At 36.5% G+C, this 19769-nt stretch overlaps 2 long non-coding RNA genes across 2 annotated transcripts in view; one reads left to right on the forward strand and one right to left on the reverse strand.

The window, feature by feature from the left end:
* Window positions 1-19769, reverse strand: part of LOC117657172 (uncharacterized) — an 86492-nt gene that overhangs the window by 18496 nt on the left and 48227 nt on the right. The window lies entirely within an intron of this gene.
* On the forward strand, window positions 4262-8808 carry LOC117657184 (uncharacterized). The gene is made up of 3 exons (XR_004589086.2): window positions 4262-4340; window positions 6097-6138; window positions 8417-8808. It is a non-coding gene; the product is annotated as an uncharacterized LOC117657184 (long non-coding RNA).

The following is a 19769-nucleotide window of genomic DNA, read 5'->3' on the forward strand; positions in this document are numbered from 1 at the left end:
TAAATCTTAAGTATTTCTATAGAGCATCAATTAGTTTAGATTAAGTTGTTGCTAAAAGATTTTTAATCATGATGGTTTTATTGACCTCCAATTAATGAGCTGGAAAAATAAACAGGTATTACTTTACTTACCTGTTCTAGTGGGCATCAGTAATGTACAGTGAGGTTACTGGGGGGGGGGGGTTGCCAAACACGCATATCAGTTGTTTGTCAGTGAGCAGAAGAATGCAGCCTAGGTCTTTGCCCACCCATGGCCATTTCCCTGTAAGTAGTTCAGCAACAAAATGATATCAATTTTCTAAAAGGCCTATGTGAGTTTAATCTTTCAGAAACTAGCTAGCTACATGCATGGTTCTTCATCCAGTTAGAATTATGCTTCCACATTCATGAACCCCAACTAGATCTCGGTGGCTGTCTAATTTACAAAAGGACTAGATTATCTCCCCTGATGTGAAATGGAATGTCTTCCACACTTCAAGAATGGCTAGAGACAATTAGATACTTGTGGAAATTTGAGAAGAGTTAAAGCTCACCAGCATCAATGATCCTCTCACTGGTTGTCCTTAACTTCAGAAAGAACCTTTGTGGAGAAGGGCATTGGGCTTTGAGGATGTTTGCGTGTCTTTGAAATACAAATCCTACCCTTGGGGACTTTTCAGAAGCAAAAAAAAAAGAGGTTGAGCCTTTCCTTTTTTGCCAAAAAGGGTCACTGGGAGGGGAAGAAATTAAATTCTGACAATGAGCATCCTTAGAAGTCAATTTCTCCTTCCTCTTACAGTCCTTTCAGTGGTGAAAAACACCCTCTTGTCTACAAACATCCAATCAACAGAAAAATATTTTCTTCAGGAGGTTGGTGGGAAGGAGGAAAAACAACTATACTGCCCAGCAGATAAAACTGCATTTGGCCAGGGCAGTCTTCTTCACTTCAGCATCTTGACATTCATGTTGTGCCTTCTTACTTAGGATACTTCTGTTAAAATATCCATAATAGCATTACAGAAATACACGTCGTATTGGAATAAGGCTGAGGCTGATTTAAAAGGGGAAGCAGAAACTTGCTGTTCTCATGAAAATATAGGAAATATTTAACTACTGAAGCTTCCACGGTATTCTTATAACCAATACAGAGGATATATTTTCTGCTTTTTGTCAAGAATATGAAATACAAGTTAAAATGGGTTTAGATTTTTCTTTCAAAACACAGATGGCTTTCATACTTGTAAGCATCATTTTTCCATCTTTTGAGGTAGTTGGGTTCTCATAGTTGCACGCATCATACACTATGATGCATAAACAGCACTATATAGCATTTATTTCTGAAGTGATAATCTTTTTACTTGGACTAGTCACTCTCTCTCAGCCCAACTCACCTCACAGGATTGTTGTTGTGGAGAAAATAGGAGGAAGAAGGTGGGTTGGATATGTTCACCATTTTGAATTATTTGTAAAAATGATAAAGGTGGGAAATAAATAAATAAATAAATAAATAAATAAATAAATAAATAAATAAATAAGGAAGAGGACACAACATGATACAACAGCTGTTTTCAGTAATAGAAATGTTGCCCCATCCTTTTGGCTGACAGGAGATATTGATCATCATTTCTTTTTAACTATTATAATAAGCTAGTGGGATGAGTCAGAAGATCATATTGTGACAGGTCTTACAATTATTTTGTCCCAGGGAATGGAATATTCTTTTGAAATTGCAGTGAAAGAAATGTACTGTTTTGTAAGACTGTATGGAGCTTCGAAGAAGGCTTTCATTTAATGAGGCTTCAGTCAAAGAGCTCCTTCAGGATGTATCTCAGTGTTGTAAAGCTGATGCACCAGGCTTAAATCCTCCTTCAACTGTAGAAACTCATCGGTGTCTGTAAGCCAGGCCCTCTCAGAATCAACTGCATAGGAAGTTTATGGGAATAAAAAAAAAGGGAGATCTCGCATAAGACAAACATAAGCTTCTGTCTTCACATGGGATGTAAATCTAAGAAGCAAATAAAGCAAGACTTCTCTTTGGAAAATCTGGCTGGAGCAGTTCTGCCATTTGATAAGAGGGATGTTTGCAGAGACGTCTTTTTCCATGAAGCAAAATTGCCATCAAATTATTGAACTATTTTGAAACTTCAGTTCAAGGCATTGAAGTAGAGCATCCCAGAAAAGAGAAAAAGATAGGATAGGATAGGATAGGATAGGATAGGATAGGATAGGATAGGATAGGATAGGATAGGATAGGATAGGATAGGATAGGATAGGATAGGATAGGATAGGATCAAGATCATCTGAAGTTCTAATACCACTTTACAAAGTCTTCATAAGACCACACTTGGAATACAGATGATGAGACTCTAGAAATAGTGCAGAGAAGAGCAACAAAGATGATTAGGGGACTGGAAGCTTAAACATACAAAGAACAGTTACAGAAATTGGCTATGTCTAGTCTAGTGAAAAGATGGACTAGGGGAGACATGATAGCAGTGTTCCACTATTTGAGGGGCTCCTACAAAGACCAGGAGGTCAGCCTATTTTCCAAAGCACCAAAAGACAAGATGAGAAACAATGAATGGAAACTAACCAAGGAGAGAAGCAACCTAGAACTTTCCTAGCAGTGAGAGCAATCAACCAATGGAACAACCTGCCTTCAGAAGTTGTGGATGAGCCATCACTAGAGGCTTTCAAAGAGACTCGACAATCATTTATCTTAAATGGTATGGGGTCGCCTGCTTGAACTAGAAGACCTCCAAGGTCCCTTCCAACTCTATTATTCTATCTATGACATAACTTTACAAATGGTTGTGTTGCTTCCAATCACAACACTGGGAGAGTCTGGATTGTAGCAACACCTCAAGATGGAGTGGCAGGGCTTTGTATAATACTACTGCTTTATATAACCATATAATCTTCCCAGAAGATTATAGACATTCCACTGTAGTGTGCTTAGGTGATGATTTACATCATTGCTTTATTAATATAGATTCTGCTATTTGCACATTGCTAATCACTGATTTAGCTGGGCAGGGAAATCACAATCTGTCTGCAGCTCAGAGCCTGATAATGCAATAATAAATCTTTACAAAATCCAACTGTGTGCTCCCTTCTTTTGTTAGCTGCATCCCAACAAGCGGGCAATCAGTCAAGGGTTTTGCCAGAAGCCCTTTCACGTGTGCGCCACCTAGTCTGTCTCCACACAACTTTGCTGAAGTTTCTCTTGTGGCAGTTCCACATCAGGAGGAAGCTGTGGAATAAAGATCTGAGAAGTCAGACTGCCAAGGGGAACATGGACAAAGAATCCAAATAACTCTATAAAATAATAAGCCGGCTTTAAAAAAAAAATCTTCTCAGAATCTGAAATACTACTGCCTGTAATTAGTTTATCAGTGTAATTGTTTCTAATTAGACTCTAGAGGCACATCAGAGACTTGAATAGCTTTACAGATGGGTGGGGGAAAGGCGAGAGGGAGAAGAACAGTCTCCACTCCCACGTTAATGACAATCATAACCCTCTAAGCTGTCAAGGAGGCTTCTGGTCTAATTGAAACCATTCTTCATGGAATGGGAGGCAAGATGATTTGTGAAAAAGACACCCTCAGCATGTAATTTTCTATGTAACAAATCTCAAAAGATGGAAGCTCTTTGATCTTGATTCTTCTGTTATTGCTGTTCACACTGGGAAGGGTGCTTTAATGAAACAATCTCAGGGTAAATTACTGCCTTTGAAGTCTTGAAAATGTGCTGCCAACCCAATTTCTGGTTTTGTGGAGGTTGCAGCAGCAGTCACTCAAGGTTGCTTAATGGAGCACCAAAACTGGAACATCAAGACATCAAAGGTTAAGGTGGCATGTGATTAATAAGCCAAACTATTCATTTGTTTCTGCCTTAGAGGCAATCTGACACGTTATTGTCCTTGGCTAATTTATACTTTGTGAGTACTTGCTGTTATTACTTATAAAGTCGGCCAAGGAGCAAAGTGAAATTTACATGGCGTGGGTTGCATTTGTAAATTGAGACATACGATCTAAGCCAGGGATGGGCTCAGAGCTTCAACAGAAACAACAACAACATTTGTACAGCACTTCCACGTATTTGAAGCCATCTGCTGACATTTGGAAATTTATTTGAGGGGTAGGCAACTTAATGTCAGCTGAAGGCTAGCTGCATACACCAAATTAATACACTAAATGAATAAGATGTACAGGGTTCTCTGGATGCTGATTGTAGGTGAAATCAAAGCTGCTATTTCTCTCTCTCTCTTTTTTCTTTTATTAAGAAAAATCTGCCGGATAAAGGCCTTTTGAAATTTGTCTGAGAGCCATACGTGAGTTGCCATTCCTACCTTAAAACAAGGTAAGTCACTATTAACCAGTGGTGGTATTCAGCCGGTTCTATCCAGTTCGGGCAAACCAGCAGCAGTAGCTGTGGGAGGCTCCGCCCACCCCCCCCCCCGGACATCATCATGTCCCGTTTTTGATGTTCTGCGCATGTGCAGAAGGCTCGTGTGCATGCTCACATATGCAAACCGGTAGCGAAGGTAAATGAATACCAGTCCTGCTATTAACCCTACCTCTATTTTACAACAAACCTGCTAAATTCTTATCATTATCAATCTCACAAATTAGGGAAGGAGGATGGGAAGATGGGAAGATGCACTTGCTTAACACACATGGCCAGTTTGATTTTCTGACTTAGGGTCCATTATATTATATACATCTCTCTCTCTCTCTCTCTCTCTCTCTCTCTCTCTCTCTCTCTCTCTCTCTCTCACACACACACACACACACACACACACACACACCCCTACATGAACACACTCAGACATCCAAAAGTCATCCAACCTCCACAAAAGGACATCCAACTCCATCTAACAGCACTGTCAGAACCAAAGAGCTTCGGGCAGGCTTCATCTATTTATACATACTGCCATTATATTTGCAGTTCTCTAATACGCAATGATGTAGACGTAAGGCAAACAGGGAGAAGGCTACCATGGGGCCCTCAGGAACAAGGGACCTGGCTGGGTTTCAGTATTTGTAACTGAACTCAACCATTCGAGTTGAGGACCATTCGAAGTTACAACAGCACTGAAATAAGTGATTTATGACCAGTTTTCACACTTACAACCATTGCAGCATCTCCACAGTCACATGATCAAAATTTGGGTACTTGGCACCTAGCATATACTTATGACAGTTGCACTATCCTGGGGGGGGGTCATGTGATGACCATTTGTAACCTTCCCAGCCAGCTTCTGATAAGCAAAGTCAATTTAGAGGAAGCCAGATTCACTTAACAATTGCAGTGATGTGCTTAACACAAAAAAAAAAAAGACAAAAAAGGTCATAAAATAGGGCACAACTCACTTAACAACTGCCTTGCTCAGCAATGGAAATGTTTGGCTCCATTGTGTGTATTCACCCTATTTCAAACTGTATTGCAGAGAAACAGATGCAGAACTACAGTATAAGGAAAAAATAAAGTTGTCTCTTTAACAGGTGGTCAGGGACCAAACCTTTAGGCCTTCAGGTTAATATCACCCCTTTTGAAGATTTGCACTGCTTGTACTTTGCCTGTGCAAAAAAAAATTGAAAATGCAATAAAACCTCTTAAGAATAGACTTGTCTCTAGGTATATAGTGCTGGACTGGTATAGGACAAACTATTTGTTAATGAAGGAAGTCAACTTGTCTATTACTTCCTTTAGTAAAGTGTTACCATCACATATGAGCTTTCCTAATGGAAATAGCTAGAAACTCTCCTTTTTAAATTACCTGTTCGTTTCACGATTTTTAATGGACTGCTCAGGCGTTAAGGGGGTTAAATCTTGAACAGTCCATTAAGAGGTGTTTAGATAGGTGCTTAGGTGTATGTTACAGTCATTATAATTTACGAATATATCATTAATTGAATCTGAATAACTGGATATATCATTTTAAAAGCTTGAAAATCAATATTAACTCTAAGCAAAGTGTAGATATCAGAAACTATAACACACTATAAGTCATAAAATTCAATTATTACCTGCAATAAATTCTATCCATACTAGTAAAAGTCTAAATCTAATTTAAAAGTCCTATAAAATTAAAATATGCACTTTCTACTTGCAGAAACCCTAATTCTGGATGTGGCACAGATCCATGTATTAAACGGTAATCTAGGAAAATATTTTCTAAACTGAATTAAACTCTATGTTGGAATTACTCCTGAAATACAAAATTAATCTAGACATTGAGTCATATTCCCACAATGTAGTTAACTGTTTTTCCATAAAAGTGATCAAACATTCTTTCCAATAAAAGGTATACAGGATCATTGCAGTGGTTAGCATGTACAAAATTAATTCAATGCAGTTTATGGGAACATCTGGTTTCATAAAGATTAGTAAAAAAAATATCACAGGTTGAAGTGGGAATTCAACTTTTAAGATTTATTTTATTCTAATATTAATATTTTTTCAAAATTATTGAGCTTTATAGCATTGCTACCATTTATGAAAAAATATCCACCCGGATTATTACATTTCCATCAATTTTTAGAAAATAACATTTTCTAATATTTATTTTAATATTTTAGTAATTAAAACTGGGCTAATGTATCAATTATAGAATATCTTACACCAATATTCTCTAGGTATAACATTCAGTGTAAATTTAATATTCTTCTGTTGAAATTCCTATTGTTGCCTTTTAGAAAAAGCTGTAAATTCTAAGGAATAGAGGATCCTAGAAGCCTTCAGGAATATCCTAGGATATTTTGTTTTTCATATTTTGTTTTATTAGATAATTATCATTTAGCTGAGTCTCTACAGAAGGATTAATATTTTTGCAAGTTTAAAATAATGATACTAAGAAATAAGCAACATTACTGGATTGTTATCTGGGTTTAGGCTGGACAAAGATAGATTGGATAAATTAGATTGGTTTACATTCAAGCCTATGAGAAATTTAAAATGTTAATTTCATCTATTCACAATTAACCCATATGTGGTCACCCGTGGACAATAAAATTCTCAGTATCTCTCAAGCACTTAATTATTTTTATTTTTCTTTGAATACCTTATCTACCTCAATGTATGTCTCAGCAAATGCTTGAATTTATAATTAGTCTCTGATGAAGAAATAGCATAAAGCAATGAACCTTAGCTACATCTGTGAATCTCCATATGTTGTAAAACTGCAACTCCCTACTTCTTTAATTAGAGAAAAGTCGTAATCTACATTTATTGGTGACTGGGAAACTTTTATGAATTTTTTGCATAAAAATGAAAAAGCTTGTAATTTATGGTTTTGATGATTAGACAATGTGGATTATATAAAGAAGAGTAATATGTAACTTTAGAGAGAGATATCAAAACATATTCATACTTATAACTGCTGTGAAGAATATCAGAACCCACCTTATCTTTTTTTCCCTTTCTTTTATATTTTTCTTCACTGATCCTTTTCTTGCATTTTTTGCTTTTGCTTTGGTCTTTTTCTGTTTTCTTCTTTATATTAGCTTGTGTTAATTTTTATCTTATTTAAGTTTGCTTTTTTTTTGTACACACACACACACACACACACACACACACACACACACACACACACAGACACTACTCCCAGAAGTGCTAACTAACACATTCAGTGCTAGAAAATGTTTGTAGAGGTATGTATTCTAATAACTGGATGGCCACAAATCTACCAGTCTTGCTATAAACTCAATTCAGTCAGTCAGTCAATGTTTATTACAGTACAATTAAAAATACTCAAGAAATATCTAGTAAACAAGAACACGACCTAACTATAAACCCAGAACATGACCTAACTATAAACCCAAATAAGGTATAACTACTTTAAAAGCAAAGTGAGCCAAAAGTGTTGACAAAATAAACTTTCAACATTACTATGTGCAAAAAAAATTGCATTTACCAGTTAATGTATTTAATGGCTTCATCTATACTTATGTTGGAACTACCAACATGAAAGCTGGCACATGAAAATATAAGTGGGACTATGTGCTTGGTTTGATGATGCCATCATGTTGTGCCATGGCACTTTCAAGCAAACAACCAAATATACCAGTCACATTCCCATTCAACTTAATGCTGACCAGTGCAACAGGGGAAGATTTAAGTTATAAATTATTTTCAAAGTTCTTAAGATGGGAAAAAAAGTTTGTACAACTACTTCTGTTAACACTTTTCTTATATTGTTATTGTTGCTCTATCTTTTGCTATCTAAGAGGAAGGAGAGAGAATTGACATGTACAGAATTATCTCTTTCATCATAATCTTCACATTTAATTACAGTGGAAATGAATAAATGGGAGAAACCCTCTACAAACTTGACTTTATTTGCAAAAAATGTGGATTTAAGGAATAAATGAAACATATAATTTAATTTCTTCTCACACAATTTGTTTTCCCCTTTCTTTCTCTGCTTCCCCCAGTAGTCCTGCAGATATCCCAACTTACTCCAAAGAATTACCTATTCTTCTAGAGTAGATGTGGGAAGTTTACAGGCCTTGTCTGATCTCAAGAAACTAAACAGGATCAGCCTGGATTAGCATTTGGATGGAGACCACCAGGTCTGCAGACTAGATCAGGAAATTGAGAAAACATTCTAGAAGAAAACAATGACTTACTGTTTCCATAATGTTGCCTAAGAAAATTACATAGATGTGTCCCTGTGGTCATCAGGAATCGAATACAACTCAGTGATATATTTTTTCCCTTTTACTCTTATGGAAGACTGCAGGGGGAGCAGGAACACCATCCTCCAATGGTCTGTTTCACTCATAGAAGAACACTGTATAAATAAATTCCTTCTCCTACCTCAATAGACATTGGTGATTCTAGATGTTACTGGGTGAAAGAAATTTAATTAAACATAATGTGCAAAAGCAAGGAAGAGAAAGAAAGAGAAATTAGCCTTCATGGATATATTCTGCTATTGTAAGACTAATATATGCTAATTTATTTCTTTTAGCCTTCTTTGCAAAAAAAAAAAAATGTTTTTTTTTTAGTCACTGCATAAGTGTTATGTAGTGCAGTTACTTTAGTCACTAGATAAATCTTATGTACTTATGTGGTGACATAAGTCACTACAATATGGTGTAGGTGCTTAATTGTCTTCTGTATAATTACTTACAGGAAAATAAGGATCACTAATAGAATGTGGCTGGTTAGAATTGTATAGAACAATTATAAACCATAACTCAATCAACATTCTACATCATACGAGGCAATTGCTTTGTATAACTAATATCTCCAAGTTATTCTGGATGCACAATGCCACAATAAATGCATAGAAAATAAAAGGTGTCTAAACCTGACATTATAACCATAACAACCTGTCAGCCCTTCAAGGTAGACCATGCTAGAAAACCAATGCCACGTAGATCCATACTACTGTTGCTGTACTGATAGTCATAAATTTATGACCATAACTGAGTCTGAGATTATGGTTGTTAGTCGTGCTAGTCATCGAGTGGGCCATCATGTGACTGATCCAATTTTATTATTATTATAATATATGTGTGTGTGTGTGTGTGTGTGTGTGTGTGTATTATGGCACTAAGCAAACATGGTAGTTGTAAAGCAAACACAGCAGTCATGAAGTGAACCCATTTTGCTAAATATCGGAAGTAAACACTGGTTTCCAGCAAAAAATAAAAAATAAATTGTAAATCATAGTCATGTGACCCCCCCCCCAGGGTGCTGCAATCAACCATAAATATTGGTCAGTCACTGAGGGCCAAAAATGCAATCATGTGACTGGAAGAAAATGTCAGAACTTCAAATCTGGGTTGTTTGGAGCTCATTGTAACTTTGAATGGTCATTAAGCAAAGACTACCTGCAAAATTATAGCACAGAATCTTAAAAGTCTGAATGCACTGCCCACCACACTTTAACCCCCCCACACACACACACACACTTTATCTGTATGCCTGAGCCTGGACCAAGAAAGTAGCATGAGTAAACATCTAATACAACTCAATGATATATTTTTCCCTTTTACTCTTATGGAAAACTGCAGGGGGAGGGGCTTGTTTTAGATGTTTACTCATACTACTTTCTTGGCCTAGGCTCAGACCCCTTTTATCTGACCTTGTCTTTGTATTGGATCTTCCATCTGTCCTTCAAAACCATTTCCTCTACCTTCTATGCCACCATCACCACTTTTTAACTTGTTTCCTCTTTGGCTGTTTTTGGCAATTTGTGATGATTTGGTATTAGGACAGCCAATCAAAGTTTAATAATGCAGATTTCAGTTTATATTCTAGAAGGGGGAGAGGATTTAGAAGGTGTGAATGGAAGCTATGGGGCTGAGGGTAGCGTAGGAAACCCCCATCTGCCAAGGAAACTGGTTAATGAATATATACTCAATACCAAGGAAGGAAAGGATGAATAGCCTATATGTAGTTGCAATATCAATTTGAAAATAACAACTATTAAGTCATTTAATAAGAGTTAAACCATTTCCTCATTTAAATAATAACAAACTGATTGTGTTATTCTACCTTTTTCCATGTTCCACCTATATATAAAATAAAACAAAAGAAACACCATAATTTCCAAACCAGGAAAGAGATTGGTGGATCCTTTAGCAATATCCCTGGGTTTATGAAATTATAACTGACTTAAAGAGCAAATATAACATAATAATAAGTTGGCCTTCTCTTAACCCTACCTACCTCACAAATTGTTATATGGATAAAATGAAGGGAAAGCTCCATATTCATGTCACAGATTATATGGAGCTTTCCCGTCATTTTATCCATATAACAACTTGTGAGGTAGGTAGGGTTAAGAGAAAGCCAATTTGCCTGAAATCATCCAGAGAAATCTGTAATTAAGTGACAATCTGAATCCCAGACTAATATTTTAACCACTAAGCTAATGTGGTCTTATCCAGGGATGGGTTCTACTGATTTTTACTACTGGTTCACAACGGGACTGCACACACGCTCTTCTGCGCATGCGCAGAAGTGTTCTGATGATGTCGGGGTTGGTGGGCGGAGCCTCCCGCTGGTTTTACTACCGGTTCTATAGAACCGGTGCACACCGGGGGCAACCCACCACTGGTCTTATCCATACAGAATCCATATTGTATGAAACATGTAACAAACCCCGAAACAGTAAAGAAGATGGAAGAGGAAACTTACCAGGAGTTGCTTTCGAAGATTTTTTTTTAAATAAAAAAAATAATTCTATTTGGGCCCCTTCTTGGAATAACTTGTTCCTCATCAATTACATTTTGTAAGAAAATCCACTGATTTTTAAAAATCCAAGGGACTCCTCTTGACTGGGGGAGGGACATCCATCCCTTTGATCTCAAAGGGCTACCTTATTGCATGCTGGTTCCTATCAGTGCAAAATGAGATTAGTACATGGAATAGAGCATGTGAAAATGACAGAGAATTAAGTGAGGCAGGAGAGGGGGAGGGAGTATTCTAACAAATAGACAGTGTGTGTGTGCATGTTATGCTGTTTGCAGCATGAAAGAAAAGATCCTTTTACTCAAAAGCATGGCGAACGTTTAATCACTGTCCATCTTAACGAGGGCAGTTTTCTTCACAGTTTTAGAGAACTGCAGACAGTGGCAAAATGTTATCTGAGGTCCATAGCCATGGGCATAGAGCAAAGAAAGTGAATTTGACGACCTGGCTACATCTGGAGTTTATCAGCTCTTTTCCTGGTTAGTATTACAGTAAACAATTATCTGCAGATCAGGAGACAGCAAAGACTTTAAAGACCCAAATTACAGAGAAAGACAGAGAGAAGGAGAACAGAGGAGATAAAAAGGAGTCTATGCATCTTATCGTGCTAATGAAATCAACCTGACAGGCATGCCAAGCTGCAAGGGTATTACACTGTCTGGTATTAAATGAGCAGTTACACCACTGGCTCCTGTGTCAAACAGCAAATGGACACAAAAAAAAAAAAGATGAAAAATGCCCAGCAAGGTCACTGAAAGTGATTGATATGCATCTGTAAGAGCTAGTCAATTTTTTTTTTAAAAAATCCTCAACAGAGTTGCCTGGATAATGACTTCTGTATTATTTTTTTCTGATGAGAACTATAAGACTGAAAATTTTGCACAGTGCCTTGGTAAGTCCTAAAAACAGAAACATGGCTGCAGAGAGAGAGAGAGAGAGGTATCTCTGTCAACCATAGTTCTGTTCTTTGATCATAGATGTGGTCAGTTAGTTTGTTGAACTTCTGAAAACTTCACAAAAGCCACTATAGAGTGAAAAATGGAAAATAAAAGTTTGATGAAAAGTTAAGAAAAATTCCCATTTTTTGTTATATGTGTCTATTTTTCCATTAAATTGGCATAAATTCTAATTTGTTGGGAAAACCCAGCACATATTATCAAATATAAAAGAAAAAAAGAAAGAAAGAAAAATCAAGCTACTATGTGGGTGTCAGATTGCAGAAAATACAGGAAGACAGTTCTAGAACCTGGACTGGAGGGATAACTCATCTAATGTAGAAAGGACACGTTTTAACACTGGGAAAACCTTATTGCTCACAAATCATGTTCATTTATTTTCCTAAACAAATTTTTAGATTGGACAGTCATCAGCAATACTTATTAGGCTGCTGAGTTTAGAAGACATCACCTCCTCCGCAGCTTGAGAAGAGAATATAATGGGAATTGGAAGATTCTCACCTACTGTTTTAATCACCAGCTACTAGTCTTTCTAAACTATATAATAATCCTTAGTTGAAAAGCAGAACTCAACCAACAGTTTGAATGTAGCTCAGAGAAAAGTGGGTCAGTAAGGATTATGCCAGTCTTTGCTATGAAAAGTCCATTATAAAATACCAGTGAACCATGGCAAATGCCTGTGTCACATCAAGAGTACAGAATATTCTGGGGGGCATGTAACATGTGGTATATCTAAAGTAGTTTCCAGATTTAGCCTCTGGTTCTAAAAATGAAGTTTTTAGTTTACTATTTTCTGGTAAGTCATTTAATACAGTATATGTCTATGGAGATTTTCAATCATCCAGGCGAAGGTTGTCCCAAAGGTGTTGTTCTAACTTCCTTGGTTTCTCAAGATGAGAAGCCAAACATTTCCAAGGAAGAAAACCAAGAAAGTCCAGTTGCCTTTTGAACAGTACCTTTGGGTTTGAACTGCCTGAGGAAGGAAAAGTTGGAATGGCTGGGAAGGATTGCCATTTTACTGAGAGCGCATAGCCCACATCTGTAGTACTCTGTTTCCCCGAAAATAAGACATCCCCTGATAATAAACCCAATCGGGCTTTTGAGCACATGCGCTAAAATAAGCATCCTCCTGAAAATAAGCCCTCCCCAAAAATATTTAAACACAGAGCTGGAAATCAGGTAAGATGGCAAGAGGAGCCCCATCTTGCTCCATGCGCCCCAAAATAATAAGACCTTCCCGAAAATAAGGCCAAGCGCTTATTTCAGGGTTCAAAAAAAAAAAAAAGACAGGGTCTCATTTTCAGGGAAACACGGTAGCTCCATCAATATCTGCACAACCCAATATTGGGACAATGCTATATCATTGGTAAGGAAGGATCCTCCACAACCCTTCCCACCAAAAAAAAAAAAAAAAAACCAACCCCCAAAAAACCTACATTAATGACAAGAAAGAAAGCACAAATATTATTTCACTTATAATACAATCAAAGAGCAGTAGTATTTCAAAAGGTCTTTAGTTTCCCCCTTCCTCTCTATTACTCTCAAAGCATTAGGAGGCTATAATGACATACCTTTACTAATACATGCTAGAAGGCTGTAACTTATTTTTGAATTGGGCTAACTTTTAAAAACAACCCAAAGCATATCCAGCGCATCTTCCTCCTCTGATTTTCCTCACAACAACAACCTTGTGAGGTCAGTTGGACTGAGAGAGAATGATTGGCCCAAAGTCACGCAGCCAGTGGACAATAGTGGGAGGAAGAAGCAGCTTCTGCATTTTGCTTCCAAACGGAAACCAACTCAAAATCTAATGTAGTCTAATTTATGCCATAGTTAAATTAAGTCTCGAGTCACTGACTATATATCAACTTTTCTGGGACATATAAAGAATTATAAGAAAAAAATATAATTGAGTATCTGTAGGTAAAATTCACTTTAGTATTTCAATATTGATTATTGGCAAGGAGATATGTAGATTGGAATCCCTGGAAATGCTGTAAGAAAAGCATGAAGAAAAGAAAAATGAAGAAAAATTTAAAAAGCAATCTTTTCTAAGAATTAATTTGCCCAGGGTCATTTTGTAAGAGAGATGGGCAGCATAAAAATTTAATAAACAAACAAACTATGGCTAAAGCACATATTAAAGCCAAAATAATTCATAGTTATTCCAAGTTTCTTACAAGCTTCAATTCACCTCTACAATCTGTCTAACTTTAAACTGTGGGTAAATTGAGAGTCTCAGCTAGATAAAACTTAAAAACTAATTGGGAGGCAAATTTTCTTCTCTTTCTAAAAAGGAAACACATCAGAGAATGCCTTGGGTTTTTTTTTTCCAGTTACTACTCCTACTATTAGTACGCAATTCTCACATTGCCTTATATACTCTAGATTTCAGTCAGTTTGAAATCTGGCATAGCCCTGTGGCTTGGGTCAGGTGGGATGCAGCAGTGGGTCAGGATTCACCAAGTCCAAAAGTCGATGCTCATCTCCCCTCACTCATAACAAATGCTTCTGGAGCAGCTTTCTTCAATCTGGTGACCTTCCGAAGTTTTGAACTACACTCTTCCCCGCCCCTGCCCCCCATCCCCCAAATTCCCAGCCTGTTTGAGTCACAATAACAGAATTTCATTCTGCTCTTTAATCTCCCTGAGCTCTTTTCCTAATTGCTCTGTGAAGAATCCTAATATCCTTGGAATGAAGAATATATTTGATGTCCGGGTGCTGGGTGTTCCACAGTACAAGGATTTTAATACCAGAATGGATGAGGTTCCCTCACTGAAGGAAGACTGAAGCACTTAAACATCTAACTTAACTAAAAGTGATCTTTCAACTGTCCCAGAGAGGACAACGTTTTTTGAGGCAGCCCTCAAGGTCTGGAGATTCTTTTCAGATCATCAAGCTCATTGGCCCAGGATGATTGGCTACTAATCCTACTTCAACTGGAACCTGTTAAAATGACCCTGCCTACAGCCTTGTATTTTTCCATTGCTTCATAGGCTTGAAGTATAATCCGCAATTCTTTTCCTGTTTGTGCCACATCTTATCTTGATCTTTCTAATAGTTTTTTCAAGTAGCAACATTTTCTATGGAGGATGGGAAAAGAAGCAAAAGATCTGAACTATATTAAGCTGGTGTTACACAATCTGTTTATACTGGCCATTTCAGATTCATAATGGGAGGGATTTGAAGTTCTCACCAATATGTGCATTTGTATTCCTGTCAGCTGAACACAGTTTATTACTTCTACAGTAAATAAATGGATAGATTGTCATTTAACATGCAAACAGCTTTGTCAAGAACGTTACATGAATAATTGCTGCCTTATTTTTAACCTCTTTTTGGAGTGGGGCAAAATGTTTGAATATGTTATGAACAGCCCCAGTCCAGGTATTTTGGGTTACAAAGAATCTTTAGATTTAGTGTGGCTGACAGTCGATCTTTGGAACCAAAACTGCTTTGATCTCCTGTTAATGGCTGGGGATTCTGATTCCTTCCTGGTTCTGCAGAACCAATCCTGAAATTTTCCCTGGTGATGTCTGGTGATGTCACTAAATGATAAGTCTGAAGCTTTACATTTCCTAGCTGGCACGTTGAATGTCAAAAACTATCTTGTTCTTTAATGTGCAAGATCCACAAAAAGTCAAAACCAATTAAACCTTTTTTCTGGATCGGAATAAAGAAAAGGAAACCCTAACCAAATTAAAATTTAAAAAAAGCATGGTATGTTGTGTAAATATAATATGTAATTGACTAAAAGGTCTCACGAATATAGTGTATGGTATTTGTGATCCATGTTGCTTGCTGCATGTTGGTATAGATGTCTAGGGCCGAAAAATAGCATGTAAATATCTAATTAAATAAATACATCACAAATTCCACATTATGGTTGTGCAGAGATTTCTAACATCCAATTCATCGTAGTTCAACCAAACCACATTGCTTTGGCAAATTGTTAGCAATTAAAAAGTATGAAATGAAAATAAGTAGTGTATTACCAACTATGTTGTGCTACATACAGAAAGTATGTACAACTAGGCGCATTTAGAGGTCTTGAAGCAAAGAATTTCAAGCCACAGAAACAGATAAGGGGAAAATTATAAATTACAGAAGCTTTCCCCAATAACTGTCTTCATTCCCAACCACCATATCCATGTTGGTAAAAAAAATTATGACTGCTGTGATCCAATGCAACTGGAATCCAAGTCAGAAAAAAATGACATGAGACAATCAATTCCAGAGCAAATTCCATCTATTATCTCTATATAAGTCATTCCTTGACTGATAAATTATTAATGCTGTCAAGTCTCTTAACTCTTAGCAGCCGTATTGATTCTCACCAAAATGATCTGTTTTCAAGTTGACCTTTTAAGTTTTTCATTGGAGCGTTCATTAATGTTATAATCAATTCCATCCACCTTGTTCTTGGTTCTTCTTTCTACTTCCTTCAACTTTTCCCAGCATTCTCAAGGGAGCTTGAGAATTATTATTATTCTTCACATAATAAGTTCAAAATATAATTGTTTGAGCCTGGTCATTTGTGAATGAAATTTTGGATTGATTTATGATTCATTTTTTTATTTGCTCTCTCCCCGCCCCCAGTAATCCTGTCAAATTCAAAGCATCAAGACTCTTTCTATCCTGTTTCTTCAAAGCCCAGTTTTCACAACCATTTTCAATTTTCTGATCCAGAGAGTGTCTTCTATAGAGTCTTTCTATAGAATGAGCCTAGCTATACATAGGCAATTGACTTAGCAGAGAGAGAGAGAGTTGTTATATTAGAATAGTTCTACAGTATATTAGAATATTTCTTTTCAGTGTACTAATGTTGCCTGTATGGGAACATATCAATAGCACTTATCAATAATATTCATTATCCCCAGCTACAGTCTGAAGAAGTTAACAGTGCTGCACAAAATATAATTGTATAACATCTCCATACTCAATCTTCTCTTCTGAACTAAACTGCATGAAATCAGACACCTCTGAACTGATTCAGAGGATTTTGATGCTTTTGTGAATGGGCAAAAACAGCTTGTTCTGAATTGGTTTGGAAATCCAAATCTAATCCAGCCAATTTGATTAGGACATGTTCATATCAAATCGAACTTTCTTCATATCAATGATTTGAATAAAATTTGATTGGTTTTCTGAATTGAATCTATAATTTGAACCAGCTGTTACCTGATACAGATCTCATATGTGATACTTCAGTGATTTAGCTGAACTTCTTATTACACCCTGAAGATTTTTCCACAGGAAAATCTTCAAATGAGCTTTATTATGACTGTTTCCTAATAGCTAACAGTCACTTATTGTTTCAATAGCTAATTAGATATGAAGTTTGATATAAGGACTTACACAAGCTGGGAAAGAAAAATTAAATGGATTTAAGCTTTTGCAATTGTGCACATAAGGATATATGCTTCACTTTCAAACATCTGTGGCAACACTTTCTGGAAACAGTTTCAAAAAGCTCTGCAAGGTATATTATTGCATATGATTTTTTTCCCACAGCTGGATTAGAACAAAATAACCCTAGTAATAACTGATTTTGTGAACTGAACTACATTATATTAAAACTGTGTGTGACTTATTTTGTATGAATAAAAATGCTAATGTTAAACTTTACCGGCTTCAACATATAATCTGATTTATGCTATTATGTTAGAAATAAGTACTTACATATTTTTGCAATCACTGCTTGATGAATTCAATGTGCAAGGTGATCATGAAAATGGATCTAACATGCACTGAACTCAAGCTAACTCCTACCCTCTCAAAAACAACGTTTTTGCTAGTTGCTTGATTGGAGTTCAACCTTGAAAAGTCAAAAGCCTTTATAATCTGATTTGTTGTTTGGAAGCAATATGTATGTGTATAGATTTGTAAACAATCAACAGTGCAAATAATTGAACTCATTCACAAATAAAATTTAGATTACATAAATATTTGTGAGTGTGTGTGTTTGCATGTGTGACTGTATATATTCAAATAATTTTTGTCTTGCTCTCTGCTCTTTTAATGGTTTAAACAGACTCCTCCTTTTTCTTTTTTTCCCTACGGCTGTTGTCGGTGCATTTTTCTTAAGATTTCCCAGGCGGATATGTCATCTTGTGATACAGCCCAGGGTTGCAAATGTCAGATCTTGATGTTTGACGTGGTGCATCTATTCCTTGGAGAAATATCACCTCAGGGAGGGGGGGGTGCCGAGACTTGCATACTGGCATTTCTCAGCAATCACACACTTAAACCTTTAGCATTCTGAAAACACACCCAGGTAACTTAGAGAACACAGTGGTTGCAGCTGTCTAAAAAAAAAAAAAAAGATTGCAACAATAGCATCTATTCTCCTTCAACTGGTTTTGCTTTGTGTTCTGCCTGAGAGGAAGCTTTGAGAGTTGAAAGGAATAGAAATATTACAGCAAATCAGCTTTCCTCATCTTGGTGCACTTTAAAATTGCTGGGACTAACACTTTCAGAGTTTCAGCTGGAAGAATAAGTTCTTGCAACTTAACCTGCTGCTCTTAGGAGTTTGCAGATCTTCTTAAAACTGCTGGCCCTTCATTTGTGTAGGCTTAATGTGCCTCTCTAAATTATGCCTTGGTTTTATTATGGTTATATATTTCTCACTTTTACTCCAGCAGGCCTTTTGTTTCAAGCACAGAACATATATACCATTCTAAACACTCATTGATTAATTAATCCTACACATTCTTTATATAAATCAATGTTGTGCAACCAAGAACCTCCAAATGCTTCTAAACTGCAAACTCCAACATCTCTCACCACTGATTTGTAAACCACTCAAGTATATTTAGTGTTGAGAACCTTATGGCCATTCAGGTGTTATTGAAATAACATCTGGATGGCCATAAAATTCCCAATTTAAGTAGGCCAGTTTAGGCATACACTGGATGTAAACCCAATTAGTATATCTAATGGAAAGCTTTCAGTGCTGCTAGCCATTCTTGCAGCAGTGAGGGAAGGTTCAAAGCTATGCCTTATAACAATTAGCCTTACTCATTTTGAGTTAGATGACAAGATGTTGTTTCTAAGTGTTTATTACATTCTGCCAAAGGGATCTTCTTTTGTAGAAGAATGCTGGTCAGATCTGAACATGTTTGCAGGGCTAGTTGGGTTTGGGCAAGAGAATGCTGGTATTGAGAGATGTTTTAACTTATTGTAGAACAATTGAGTGATTCCACAATCTCATTTTAACTTCTTATCTGAATGGACGTTTCAACCACATGCCGTATTTTAATCCTCCCTTCGCAACCAGGAAAAGTTTCAGCCAGGAACCTTGATTTTTCTTGAATCTATCATTCTCTGACTTAAAAGTTTGGACATTTGTTGCACCTACATTAGCGGGAGAATCATCTCAATACTGTACATATATGTTTTATGATTATTTCGCTTTTTAGTTACATAGTGCTTTTCTGTTCTGTTAAATCATTTAACATAAGTCAGTAAATGTTGTAAGCTGGATCTTTTAAAGAGAGTAATTTTTTTATAATGATTTATTAGATTTTTTAAAAAAGGTATTCTAGACTAGGCTGCTTATGTATTTTTACTAACATCTGATCAAAAATTTTGTTTCTTGGATAGACATTGGGTTTGCTGGTTT

The sequence above is a fragment of the Pantherophis guttatus genome, chromosome 2 (assembly GCF_059756535.1).
Source record: "Pantherophis guttatus breed Tessera chromosome 2, ASM5975653v1, whole genome shotgun sequence".
Classification (NCBI taxonomy): Eukaryota; Metazoa; Chordata; class Lepidosauria; order Squamata; family Colubridae; genus Pantherophis; species Pantherophis guttatus.